The 14,671-nt window shown below is 34.3% G+C and overlaps 1 pseudogene; it reads left to right on the forward strand.

The window, feature by feature from the left end:
- Positions 1-225: 225 nt before the first annotated feature.
- On the forward strand, positions 226-10,997 carry LOC150025795 (uncharacterized; annotated as a pseudogene).
- Positions 10,998-14,671: the final 3,674 nt, after the last annotated feature.

Raw genomic sequence — 14,671 nt, forward strand, 5'->3', positions numbered from 1 at the left:
TCATTAATGGTCTCAAATTTGATATGAAGATGTTCTTAGATGCCGCAGCTGGTGGCACAATGATGACTCTTGATGTCGAACAAGCAACGAGGATTATTAATGGATTGGCATCAACAGATTCTCAAGACCAGTATGATGGACGAAGTACTCGGAAGAAAGGATGGAGATACATTATTGGCTCAAAATCAAATTTTGACACAACAGATTGAGCAGTTAACCACACAAATGGCGAAATTGTCTCAACAATTACATGTTATTCAAAGGCATAATCAAGAATTAAGGTGCGAATTGTGTGGAGGTGAGCATTCCAGTGAGCAATGTGCTTACCAAAATATTTCTTTTGAAGAAAAAGCGTTTTACATGGAAGATAAAGGAAAGCAAGGAACTTTTCAACAACTCCAACTATTAGATCATGTGTCCCAAGAGAGAATGAGCAAAATGGAAGATTCTACAGAAAAATTTACACACACCATGTTGGTTGTGCAGAAGAACGTTGAGAATTTTAAGACACAAATTAAGCAACTTACACAAGAGTTGAGGGAACTCAGGGAGAAATGTAAGTCAATCACTACAAGAAGTGGAGTAGTTGTAGGAAAGGGGATTGGTGATAATCTACAAAGTAAGGAAAGAGACATAGAGAGTGAGGAAATAAAAATTGATAGGGAAGAAAAAAACAAGAGTGAAGAGGGAGATGTGAAAGAAAAAAATGAGAGGGTACAGAAAGAAAAGAAGAAAAAGGAAAAAGAGAATGAAAAAAAGAAGTGTTCCAATTGTAGATTTACCTTATCCACATGCTCCCTCCAGAAAGAATATAGAAGGACAATTTATCAGATTCTGTGAAATTCTAAAACAACTAGAGATAAGTATTCCGTTCACTAAAGCTTTGGAACAAATGCCTACTTATGCCAGATTTATGAAGGATTTGTTGACCAAGAAGAGAAGATTAAAAGAACAAGGAATTGTGGAGCTAGAAGCAGGATGTAGTGCCATTATTCAAAAATCATTGCCACAAAAATCTAAAGATCCTGGGAGTTTTACTTTGCCAGTCACAATAGGAAATTTTACAGTGGCCAAAGCATTACTAGATCTTGGGGCAAGCATAAATTTGATGCCACTATCTATGTTGAAGAAAATCGGGGATGTTGAAATTCTGCCTACAAGGATGACACTACAATTAGCTGACATATTGATAAAATATCCACGTGGGATAGTAGAGGATCTTTTGGTGAAGGTAGACAAATTTTACTTCCCAGTTGATTTTGTGATCATGGACATAGAGGAAGATGTTGAAGTACCTCTTATTCTTGGACGCCCATTTATGAAGACTGCAAAAATTATGATTGATGTGGATGAAGGAAAGTTGAAGGTTCGAGTGCAGGATGAAGAAGTTAGCTTTGATGTATTTGAAGCAATGAAACATCCGATTGATCAAAATGATTATTTTAGGATGGATGCACTGGATGAACTGAAAGCGATCTTAAATGATAATGAAAATTGTGAGGACTGGGGGGAGAAGGAAGTCAAGGAATGTTTGTTAGAGCTGGGAAAGGCAAACGAAGTTCAACAAGGGATTTTTGATGAATTAGAACTGAACAAAGCCAACACCCCTAAGAAAATAGAGTTGAAACAGTTGCCAACTCATTTGAAATATGTTTTTCTTGAAGAAAATGGGGAGAAGCTAGTTATCATAAGCAACCATTTATCCAAAGAGGAACAACAAAAGTTGATAAAAGTGCTGATGGCAAATAAAGAAGCTATAGGATAGACATTTGTTGACTTGAAAGGTATAAGCCCAGCATATTGTATGCATAAAATTCACATGGAGCAAGATTTCAAACCTGTGGCTCAACCACCAAGGCTCTTAAATCCTTCCATGAAGGAGGTTGTTAGAAAGGAGGTGCAAAAGCTTTTAGAAGCAGGAATGATTTATCCCATTTCAGACAGTGTGTGGGTTAGTTTGGTACAGGTGGTACCTATAAAAGGAGGTATGACAATTATTTATAACGAAAGAAATGAATTAATTCCTACAAGAACTGTTACAGGATGGAGGATGTGCATTGGTTATAGGAAACTGAATCAAGCTACGCGGAAAGATCATTATCCATTACCTTTTATGGATCAAATGTTAGAAAGATTGGCAGGTAAAGCATATTATTGTTTTTTGGATGGTTATTCAGGATATAATCAAATTGTGGTTAATCCAGAAGATCAAGAGAAGACAGCATTTACTTGCCCATTTGGCGTTTTTGCTTATCGGAAAATGCCATTTGGTTTATGTAATGCCCCAACAACTTTCCAAAGGTGTATGTTTGCTATTTTCGCAGATATGATTGAGAAATGCATTGAAGCTTTTATGGATGACTTTTCTCTGTTTGGATCTTCTTTTGATGATTGTTTAGCTAATCTTGATCTCATACTGAAGCGATGTGTGGAGACAAATCTTGTGCTAAATTGGGAGAAATGTCATTTCATGGTCACTGAAGGAATTGTCTTAGGCCATAAAATTTCTCATAAAGGGCTGGAGGCAGATAAAGCAAAAGTTGAAGTCATTGAGAAGTTACCTCCACCAGTCAACATCAAAGGAATCAGAAGTTTTCTAGGGCATGCTGGATTTTACATAAGATTTATTAAAGATTTCTCCAAGATTTCAAAGCCCCTATGCAACCTTCTCAATAAGGATACTCCTTTTAAATTTGATGATAATTGTTTAACTGCTTTTAATATCTTGAAAGAAAAACTCATTTCTGCACCTATCATAACTGTTTCTGATTGGAAACTTAATTTTGAGATAATGTGTGATGCTAGTGATTATGCAATAGGAGCAGTTTTAGGACAAAGGAAAGAAAGAATTTTTCAAGTAATACACTATGCAAGTAAAGTTTTGAATGAAACTCAAAGTAATTACACCACAATAGAAAAAGAATTAGTAGCTATAGTGTATGCACTTGAGAAATTTCGATCTTATTTGATAGGTTCTAAAGTCATTGTTTTCATTGATCATGTTGCAATAAAATATTTATTGAATAAAGCAGATTCTAAGCCAAGACTTATACGATGGATACTTTTGTTGCATGAATTTGATTTGGAGATCAAAGATAAGAAAGGATGTGAGAACAATGTAGCAGATCATTTATCAAGACTAGCAAATGATGAGGTAACCACATTAGAGCCGGAGGTTCTTGCTGAATTTCCATATGAGAAGCTACTGATAATCAAAGAGAGGCCATGGTTTGTAGACATGGCCAATTTTAAAGCTACTAGAACAATCCCGGAGAATTTGGACTGGCATCAAAAAAGAAAATTTTTTAAGGATGCCATTATGTGTGGGATGATCCTAATTTGTTTAAAATTGGTGTAGATAATTTGCTGAGAAGATGTGTTTCTTCAGATGAAGCCAATAAAATTATATGGCAATGCCATAATTCAGCATATGGAGGACATTTTAATGGGGAAAAGACAACTGCAAAAATTCTTCAATCAGGTTTTTTCTGGCCTTCGTTGTTTAAAGATACACATGCATTAGTACAAAGATGTGATAGGTGTCAAAGGACAGGAAGCATTCCTAGAAGACATGAGATGCCATTACAAAATATTCAAAAAATTGAAGTCTTTGATTGTTGGGGCATTGATTTTATAGGGCCTTTTGTTAGAATGGATGGCTTTAAACTAGAGGGGGGGTGAATTGTTTAAAGAGGGTTTTCGAAAAATTTTAAGCCAAGAATGAAATTATCTCAAGAAACAATTGATAAGGAATCCAGTTTGCCAAAACAATAAGCAAAAACAACAGCACCAGAAAAACAATCGGTTGTTTCGCAGAAACAATCGGTTGTTTATACCAGTAAACAAATATCAAAACTGAATTTAAAGAGTTAAGGAAGAGAAAAAGCACACAGATGTTTATACTGGTTCACTCTAAACCCAGAGCTACATCCAGTTTTCTCAGAAACCACTGAGGAATTCCACTAAGCAATCAAACCTAGATCACTTACAACACAACCAAGAAAGTGACCTTGATCCCCTCAAGACACACATTTCTCTTGGCCAACACACCAACACTAAGAATGCTGATCTTGATCCCCTCAAGAACACACAGCACTTCTCAACAAACACATAACAGATACAAGCATTACACTTGTTACAGAAGAAAATCTGAAATCAATACAAGCAGAAATCCTATCTCACACTCTTTGATCAATCTCAATCTCTAAGCAATCTCAACTCTTTAAAAATCAGAAACTTGTTGTTCTCAAAAGATTGTTATTTCTCAAATCTGTTTTTCTGAATTTATTCAAAGATGTTTGTTATCAAATCTTAACAAACATTTTCATTGCATTTAAAGATTGGTCAAAGCATTAAAGACTAGAGCGTAAACAGTTAAAACATTTAATGCTCAGTCAAAGCTAAAACAGTTTTTCTGTAATGGTATCAAAACAGTTTTTCTGTTATGGTACCAAAACAAACAATCAGTTGTTTCCTCGAATCAATCGGTTGTTTTGGTTTTAATAGCTCAACCATTTGAAAAACTGTTTTCAATCTTTTCTAAAAACATCTAAGTATAAAACAATCGGTTGTTTCAACAAAACAATCGGTTGTTTTTCACTTAGTTTGAAAAACACTTTTCTTTTAAAAGATTGAGAATGCCTATGCTTTGGATTCAATCTAGAGTGGATTACAAAACTTAAACTACCTCAGATCCTAACTAAGACATCCCAGCAACAACAAGCATAACCAAGCCTTCAACAACCTTCAAAGGGTTTGGATTCTTCAAAGTTTGAACACCACTTGATTCAACAATCTCCCCCTATTTGATGAAGACAAATCCCTGATGCTTGTGTTGTACCTGATTGAATCTGAAGCAGTTCCTGCAAGATATAGTTTTAAGCAAAGCATAGAACTTCTGATATTTGGTTAGCACAGAAACAAATACAGAAATTCAGAGCATAATATTAGAGTAATCAACAAACAAATATAGGAGCAAAAACCTATAAGGTTTCACTCATCCAAACTGTTTTACAGAAAATAAAAACTGAAATTAAACACAACATATATCTCCCCCTATTTGTCTTCACAAATAAACAAAGACAAGAGATAAACAAGATAATTGTTTTGAATACATCAGAATTAAATAGCAAAAGCAGCAAAAAGATAAAACTGATACATCCACCAAGAAAACAATCGGTTGTTTTGATACATCAACCGATTGTTTTTCTTCATTCATCATCATCAGCATATTGAAGATCAAAGATTTGATTTTGTACAGCCTCGATCTATTCATCTAGAGTCATGAAGCGTGCATCCATGCTGTCAAACCTGTTATCAATCCTCTGGAAATTGCTGACACAGAGATCATGGAGATTCCTTTGATTCTCCTCAAAGCTATCAAGCCTATTTTCATGAGTCTCTCAAAAGGAGACATGGTTGGCATCCTTTCTTCTTGATTTCCAGCACCAGCACTAGGTCCAGCATCTTGAAGTGCTTCAGGTAGATCTTCATGTTGAAAATCCATATCAGCAGGTTCATCTTGTTCATGATCAGCAGCAGCACTAGATGAGGCACCACAGTCACCATCTTTGCTAATCCATTTGCCACCTATTTTGGTAAAACCCATTTTGCTAAGTGATCTATTGTTCAACTCTTGAGTTGACTTGACCAACTCAGATGTTTCATCCTCTAGGTTCACTTCAAAATAGAGTAGAAATTTAGATACCAAAACAGCATATGGATAGTGATAGTCATTTAACTTCATTGCCTTTTGCATGTGCTCTTTGATGATGTGGATCCAATTGATTTTGATCTTCTTCATGATACAGAAGATGAACACCAGATCCTCCTCAGTAAGAACAGAATGATTGCTCCCCCTTGGTGTTAGAATCCAAGTCACAATGAGGGCTAACAACCTTGCATCAAGCTTTAGGCCTCCAACCGAGCAAGTCCTAACTTGAGCATGTTGGTTCTTCAAGCAACTCTTGTAGTATTGGATTTTGTTGAAATCCTCCACTACTCCAAGGTTTCCCTTGTTAATCCTGAGGCCTGAGTACTTTAGACCAGCAACAGCAGCCCATACGTCATGGGTTATCTCCAAATTTACACCTTTTACATGAGAAACTAGGTTGTTTCCCTAAAACTTGAGATTTGTGTAGAACACCCTTATTAAATCTGGGTAGATGTTTCCCTTCATCTCCAGGAACTTTCTGAGAGATTGATCTTTGAGCAGCCTCCTTACATTGTCCAGCTTTTGGCTTTTCAGTCAATCAAAGCACACAACCTTGGGGTTGTTTATCACTTTGGTGCTTGTTTCAAACCTATATCTCTCAATTAGATCATTGTCTCCAGAAAACCATCCTTCTAGCCTTCCTCCAGACCTTACAGCTCTGGTTTTGACTCTCTTTGAGAGTGGGAGGAGTTGAGTCCATGATGGCAGAGAAGAAAACAGAGAAAAGCTCACTCACAGATTTTGCAAGAGATGTTGCAAGAGATGTTGATATTGGTTGTTCTTGTGGAAGAGATCAGCTGCAACAGATTTTATAGCAGTAATAGAATTAAAAAGCATTCAATGAAATGAGTGGATACCAGATTTTCAGAGAGAAAGGACTTGACCCTGCCCTACACAAAAAACGTCAGAAAAAGCTGAAAATCACATGGTCTTCACATGTGATCTTTGACTAGTCATTAAGGCTCTTGAATTTCAAAGATTTTGGAATATATTCCTTTATGACTGTTGTAACTTCTCTCTGAACGTGGTCAGCTTTCAACACAGGTTCATTGACCAAGGATTCTCTCTTTAAATTGATCTGCAACGGATAGAAATTCAAAATAGAAATTAAATTGATTTCTTTACAATGTTGTCAGGCTCAAAACAATCGATTGTTTCTTCGGTTGTTTTTCTACAGCGGTTAAAACTGATTTTTAATTTTAACCATGAGCAGAAAGAGTTCAAAGCAGATGAAGTTAAGCATTTTAAAGAAGATATTTAACCATGAGAAAGAACTTTAAAACAGAAATTAAGAACAGAGAAAGGAAGGTCTTATCCTTTATGTTATTCTTTCAATAAGCCATGTGCTTTGTGATCAAGAAGCCTCTTTTAACTGTTGAAGGCCTTTGGACAGATGCATAACATTGATTCAGCTTCAATGTTGGTCTTTTTCTTCCAAAAAGTTGATCAGATGACTCAGTCCTTCACACTTCTTTAGAATTCCTGCACAAGCATGAGTTCAAGCAACAAGATTTGGTCCATTCGCAAATGTGGGTCCAATTGATTTATTTTTCTCATTTGGAACCTCACATCCTTTAGGAATCCATTTCATGTAGCCCCTAGGAACAGAGAACTTTCTTATTTTGTAGAATCTAACCGAATGGCCCTTTTTTAGGCAATAAAAGCATGTAACAACCGGTTGTTTCAATTTAACAATCGGTTGTTTTACTGGCTTTCTTAAAAACAAATTTGAAAACTTATCTTGTTGGTTTTGTGGATTGAAACCTAAACCAGCCTTTCCAAAAACACAGCTTTGAGATGCCAAGACATTCTCAAAGTTAAATTTCCCTTTTGAAAGCTTGTCCACAGTGTCAACAAGATAATGAACCTTTTTCTCAAGATTTTCACAATTTTCGCAAATGAGAGTGTCACACTTGCAAGAAGAATTTTTTAAATGATTTTCCAGATTTTTGAAATCATTTTTAGATTTTTCAATCTCATCTTCAAGTGATTTCACTCTCTTTTCCAGTCAGCTGTTAAGTTCTTTCAATCGGTTGTTTGAAAGAATCAATTGATTAGCTTTATCATGAGTTTCTTGAAAAGCTTCAAGCAATTCACTATAATTTTGTTCATTTAAAGAAGCACATGAACTTACCTCACTTCAGCTACATGATTCATCATCTTCTTCAGCTATCAAGTAGATGTTTGCTTTCTCATCTTCACTTGATGAAGAACTTGATGATGATACCTCATTTTCATCCCAAACTATGTAGGCTCTTTTTGTCTTGCCTTTCTTTTCCTTGTAGCTAGGCTTTTTCTCCTTGCTTTTGTTTGGACAATCTGCCTTTATATGACCTTGTTCACCACAGCCAAAACAAGTATAGTTATTGGAATTAAAATCATTTGATTTCTTGTTTCCATACCTATCTTTGTTGTTGTCCTTGTTGTGGTTCCTCTTCAAGAATTTGCTAAACTTTCTTGACAGCAAGCTAAGGTTTTCCTCATCACTATCATCACTGGATTCTTGTTTTCCTTTGTGCTTGGAAGCTTTTAAGGTTATGCTCCTTACGTGCTTGTCTTTGCTTTCTTGAACATTAAGTCGATTCACTCTAACTCATGTTCCCTAAGCTTTCCAAACAAAGAAGCCATACTCAAGGATGTTAGATCTTTAGATTCGAAAATAGCAGTTACCTTGGGTTGCCATGCTCTATCAAGAAATTTCAAGATCTTGATGTTGACGTCTTCCTTTTCAAAGGTCTTGTCAAGGCTAATGAGATGATTGATGATGTGCGTAAATCGTTTCTGCACCTCAACAATTGTTTCACCTTTGAGCATTCTGAACATCTCATACTCTTGGATTAGAGTATGCTTCCTAGCTCTCTTTACCTCATTTGTACCTTCATGAGTTACTTCCAAGGTGTCCCACATTTCTTTTATGATTTGCATTGAGAGACCCTGAAAAACTCGTCAGAATTTAAAGCAGAGGTTATTATATTTTTGGCAATGCAATCGAATTTGGCCTTCTTGCTTTCTGAATCAGTCCATTGAGACCAAGGCTTTTCAATGAAAGATCCATCTTTTTCAAACTTTGGGACAAAAGGATCATTTTCAATTGCATCCCAAATTCCTTTGTCAAGTGATTCCATAAAGATTTTCATTCTCACTTTCCAAAATTCGTAGTTCAAACCACAAAACAGAGGTGGTCTGTTGATTGAAGCACCTTCCCCAAAAGATAGTCTATCAGCCATTTAAAAACAGTTTTAGGATCACACTTGAATAAATTTCAAGAACCAAGCTCTTGATGCCAATTGTTAGAATGGATGGCTTTAAACTAGAGGGGGTGAATTGTTTAAAGAGGGTTTTCAAAAACTTTTAAGCCAAGAATGAAATTATCTCAAGAAATAATTGATAAGGAATCCAGTTTGCCAAAACAATAAGCAAAAACAATAGCACCAGAAAAACAATCGGTTGTTTCGCAGAAACAATCGGTTGTTTATACCAGTAAACAAATATCAAATCTGAATTTAAAGAGTTAAGGAAGAGAAAATGCACACAGATGTTTATACTGGTTCACTCTAAACCCAGAGCTACATCCAGTTTTCTCAGAAACCATTGAGGAATTCCACTAAGCAATCAAACCTAGATCACTTACAACACAACCAAGAAAGTGACCTTGATCCCCTCAAGACACACACTTCTCTTGGCCAACACACCAACACTAAGAATGCTGATCTTGATCCCCTCAAGAACACACAGCACTTCTCAGCAAACACACAGAAGAAACTTGTTCAACAGATACAAGGATTACACTTGTTACAGAAGAAAATCTGAAATCAATACAAGCATAAATCCTATCTCACACTCTTTGATCAATCTCAATCTCTAAGCAATCTCAACTCTTTGAAAATCAGAAACTTGTTCTCAAAAGATTGTTATTTCTCAAATCTGTTTTCTAAATTTATTCAAAGATGTTTGTTATCAAATCTTACAAACTTTTTCATTGCATTTAAAGATTGGTCAAAGCATTAAAGACTAGAGCGTAAACAGTTAAAACATTTAATGCTCAGTCAAAGCTAAAACATTTTTTCTGTTATGGTACCAAAACAAACAATCGGTTGTTTCCTCGAATCAATCGGTTGTTTTGGTTTTAACAGCTCAACCATTTGAAAAACAGTTTTCAATCTTTTCTAAAAACATCTAAGTATAAAACAATCGTTGTTTCGACAAAACAATCGGTTGTTTTTCACTTAGTTTGAAAAACACTTTTCTTTTAAAAGATTGAGAATGCCTATGCTTTGGATTCAATCTAGAGTGGATTACAAAACTCAAACTACCCCAGATCCTAACTAAGACAGCCCAGCAACAGCAAGCACAACCAAGCCTTCAACATCCTTCAAAGGGTTTGGATTCTTCAAAGCTTGAACACCACTTGGTTCAATACCTTTGTCATCTTCTTTTCAAATGAATATATACTAGTGGCAGTTGAGTATGTTTCTAGATGGGTGGAAGCAATTCCAGCACAACATACAGATTCCAAGACAGTCATCAAATTTCTTAAAAGGAATATTTTTTGCAGATTTGGCACTCCAAGAGTATTCATAAGTGACAGTGGGTCTCATTTTTGTAATACCCAATTGAAGAAAGTGTTAGAGCATTATGGGGTTAGTCATAAAGTAGCATCAGCCTACCACCCACAGACAAATGGGCAAGCAGAAGTTTCTAACAGAGAAATCAAGAATATATTAGAGAAAACAGTGGTTGCATCAAGGAAAGATTGGTCAATCAAACTTGATGAAGCTCTATGGGCATATAGAACGACATTTAAACTCCTACTGGCCTTTCCCCATTTCAGCTGATTTATGGGAAAGTCTGTCATATTCCGGTGGAATTAGAGCATAAAACATATTGGGCATTAAAAACACTAAATTTCGATGCTAAAGCAGCTGGGGAAAAGGGAAAACTGCAAATCCATGAACTTGAAGAGATGAAGTTAAACGCATATAGTTCCTCAAAGCTTTATAAGGAACGCACAAAGAAATATCATGACAAGAAGATTGTGGAAAGAAATTTTTACCCTGGGCAATCTGTGCTTTTATTCAACTCTAGATTGAAACTTTTTCCTGGAAAGTTAAAATCTAAATGGTCAGGTCCTTATGTTGTGAAAGAGGTAAAACCTTATGGAGCAATAGAGTTAGAAGAACCAAAATCACACAGAAGTTGGGTTGTAAATGGTCAGAGGGTAAAGCCTTACTTGGGTAATGAACAGGAAAAACTCACTACGGTAATCCTTTTAGATGACCCATAAAGACATAGGCGTCAAGCTATATGACGTTAAAAGAGCGCTTACTGGGAGGCAACCCAGTCCACATTTTAGTTTTATGTTGTTTTATTACCTTTGCTGATTTTATTTAAACAATAAATAAATAAATTAAATAATATAAAAAATAAAATCCTATATGCCTCCTAATCATTTTGCAGGTTATGTATTTTTGACCTGGGGACAGGTTCTATTATTCAGGGGGGGCAGATCCAGCAAATGAAGCAAGACTGTAGATAAAGATTTTAACAAAAAGCTGGATGACTTCTTAAGAAGAGAGGATTGAGCAAAAATATGGTTCTATCTTTCTAATTCTCTTTTCTTTTCAGTTATTTGAATTTTGTCTTATTTTATTTATTTTATTTTTCGGTTATTTTGTTTTCTGTTTATTTGTTTAGTTTGTTTTTATTGCTTATTTTAAATAAATTTCCTGTTTTGTTAGTTTTAAGTCTTGAATTATCTTTCTTGAATAAATTTCAGTTTTAATTTGTTTGTTTTCTAGTTTATTTTTTTCATAGAAAAAAAAGAACTAGAATATTAATTTTGAATTGTGGAAAAAAGAATTTGTGTTTAAATATTAAATAGTGAGATGAATTAGACACAGGTTAGAAAAGAAAATATGATTGAATCCCTATTCAAATGTAGTTCAAATTATGATACATGAAAATTTAACAAGATGATTGATTAGGACAGATAATGACAAGACAAAAAGGAATGAGACCATTTAAACCAAGTGAGTGTGTGAACCTTAAACAGTTTTGAGAGTTTTACTGATGAATTGACAGTTGTGGTTGCTTAATTTTTATTTTTGTTGCATCATAAAAGAGCATGAAGATGATTGAGGCATTTGTTTGTGTTAATTAGGAGCCAGGGCCAAAAAGCCAACCTTTATATTAGAATTCCAATTTTTTTATATATCCCCTTTGGGGCCAAAAATATTTTTGTTAATATTGCACCTTAACATTTAATGATATATTTTCCTACCCTTTAGCATGTTTAAGGAAGGAGAACATAGATGCAATACATATAGAAAAGGAAATGGTTGGTTCTGATTGTGAAAACTCAAAAAGTTGAAAATAGGAAGAATTTTTTCCTATTATTGAAAAAAAATAAAAAAAAAAATAAAGAGAAACAGAAGAAGCAAAAGAAAGGGAAAAGAAAAATAAAATCATCATGAAAATTATGAAAAGTCAAAAAGAAAATGAGGAAAAAGGTGACATCAAAAGAAAGTGGTAATTAGATAACATATATGTTCTCTATAATTGAATTGTAGGTATGTTCTTCTTCTTTAAGATGTGCATTTTGTTATCAAAGAAAAACCAATATTTTTTGGAAGCCCAGCCTCATTACAACCCTGGAAAAGACCTCAAGATTCATGTTTCTAATATGTTTGTGATTTGAAGATGAAATGAAAAGCAACCGTGATTTGTTATGATTCAGTGAAAATAGAGAGAAACATTTACCTGTGAGCATTTGAGAAGATATTCTTGGATGAATTGTCATTTGTTTGTTTTGATTTGATCCTAAAAGTTGATTGTGTCTATATTTTTCTATATTTGAATTTGGAAGCATCATAAGTTTCTAATTTGATCTGTTGTTTAGTGAATTAAGTTGTTTGATATTTAAATTCAAATATATTCATTTACTTTGCTTGAGGACAAGCAAGATTCTAAGTTGGGGAGAGTGATAAGTGTCTAATTTCAGTAATATTTCATATTAAAATATAGACACATATGAGGATTTATTGTTAATTTACATATAAAATAATCCATAATTTATGAATTTATACCTTTTTACATTTTTATGATCTTTATTTGAATAAGAGTATTTTATTCCCAAATTTGGTGTTAATTGCAGATTTTTAGGGACGATTGAAGATTTGGAATAAAGAAGAATAATTTGAGCTAAAAAGAGAAAGTTGGAAGGTCCCGGAATGGAAAAAGATGCAAATAAAGATTGGGCCTTTTCTATGTTTTATCACTTAGCCCATTAGCGCGACACAGCAAGCCACCTAACCCTAGAAAATTAGGATAAATAGGGGGCTAGAGGTTCAACCCTAGTGTGCGGGATTGAGAGGAAAACACCATAGAGTGAATTGTAACCCAATTGGGAGAATGGAAGGTGTTAAAAGTATGCGTGGCTAATTCTACTCCTTGGGATTGAGAGTAATCTACTCAAACTTTTATGTATTGAGGTGATATTTTATAGATTAATATTCAGTTCTTGATTGATTATTGGTATTATTGTTTTACTTTTAATTTTTCGTGACAAATTGAGAATCTTAAATCTGACCGGGAGGTATTTTAGAGTTTGGACCTAAACAACAATACTTAGTATATTTGAGTGCTAGGAATAGACTTGAAATGTTAATTGTTATTAACGTCTGAGCTTCGTTCAAAGTTTTTCTTATAATTATGCGAGGGATCGATAGTTAGGGAACATTCTTAATTATTTTTATACGGGCATCAATATTGACATGCTAATCAAAATATATGAGAGTGAGATAGATGAAACCTAATCCCTATTTTTCCAACTTGAAGCAACCAATTTTTTGTCTGTTTTCTTATTGATCATCGTCAACCCAACCACTTTCAATACACTTTTAATTATTTTGTTTTATATTTAGCGATTATTGAACTTGATAATTCACTGTTCCTTGTGGGATCGATATCCGTCCTTACTGACAATTATTACTTCTGACAAACGCGGTGCACTTGCCGTAAAAAGTCATCAGGTAGTAAAGATCATATTTTATTTTGTACGATGACAATTTATTTTGTATTGTGACCATATTGGTTGAATAATTAATTTTAATTTACACACTTTCACATTCTAGGCACCAAGTTACAGCTTATGGTAGTGAAGAGGTTTAGAACATCATTGTTATTCCCTGGTGTGAAGCAAAATTTGTGATAATCTTAGTGTTTTCGCATCATCAGGATGAGGGTAAGAATTTGTTAATAGTTAAGTCACCTTCTTGATCACAACAGGTCTCTATAAAAAGCAAGTGTTATATTTTATACAATAACCATAGGTTTAAGCATGAATTTTTAATTTACACATTTGAACAACTTAAAAATGAGTTGGTAGTACATATTGAATGATGGTTGAAAATAAATTAATTGTGGAGTACTTATGTCAAACACTTATGTTTGAATACATACATTCAAAATATAGAAAGAGAAACATACCAATAATGTTTTTTCAAATAGATTGTGGAGTACTTATGTCAAGTATTTAATGAGCTTATTCAATATTTTCCTCCTCTTGTTTGTATTTAGGCAGTTTCTTCCTGCAACTCCACACTCTTATGCAAAGACAAAACCTTAATAATTTTTAAAATCCCAAAATTACCCTTAACCCAATAAAACCCTAAAATGTTTAGATGAACGTCGTTCGTGCACGTAGGGCAGCAGCGACACGACACTTTCAATGAAAAACTCATTCTCCTTCCAAATCTCACACATCTCTCTTGTGATTTAGAATGTTGTTGACAAAGGTAAGTAGAGTTTCATATTTTCAGATTTGCACATTCGTTTTCTTTGTGTATTTTTGTTTTCTTAAATCCTTTTTCACATTTCATATTATAGAATCCAGTAGAATTTCGACTTTTGAAATCCGGTAAAATTTCGGATGTATGCTTCCGGGAAAGTTTCGATTTT

This window comes from Phaseolus vulgaris, chromosome 7 (genome assembly GCF_051622355.1).
Source record: "Phaseolus vulgaris cultivar YP4 chromosome 7, ASM5162235v1, whole genome shotgun sequence".
Lineage (NCBI taxonomy): Eukaryota > Viridiplantae > Streptophyta > Magnoliopsida > Fabales > Fabaceae > Phaseolus > Phaseolus vulgaris.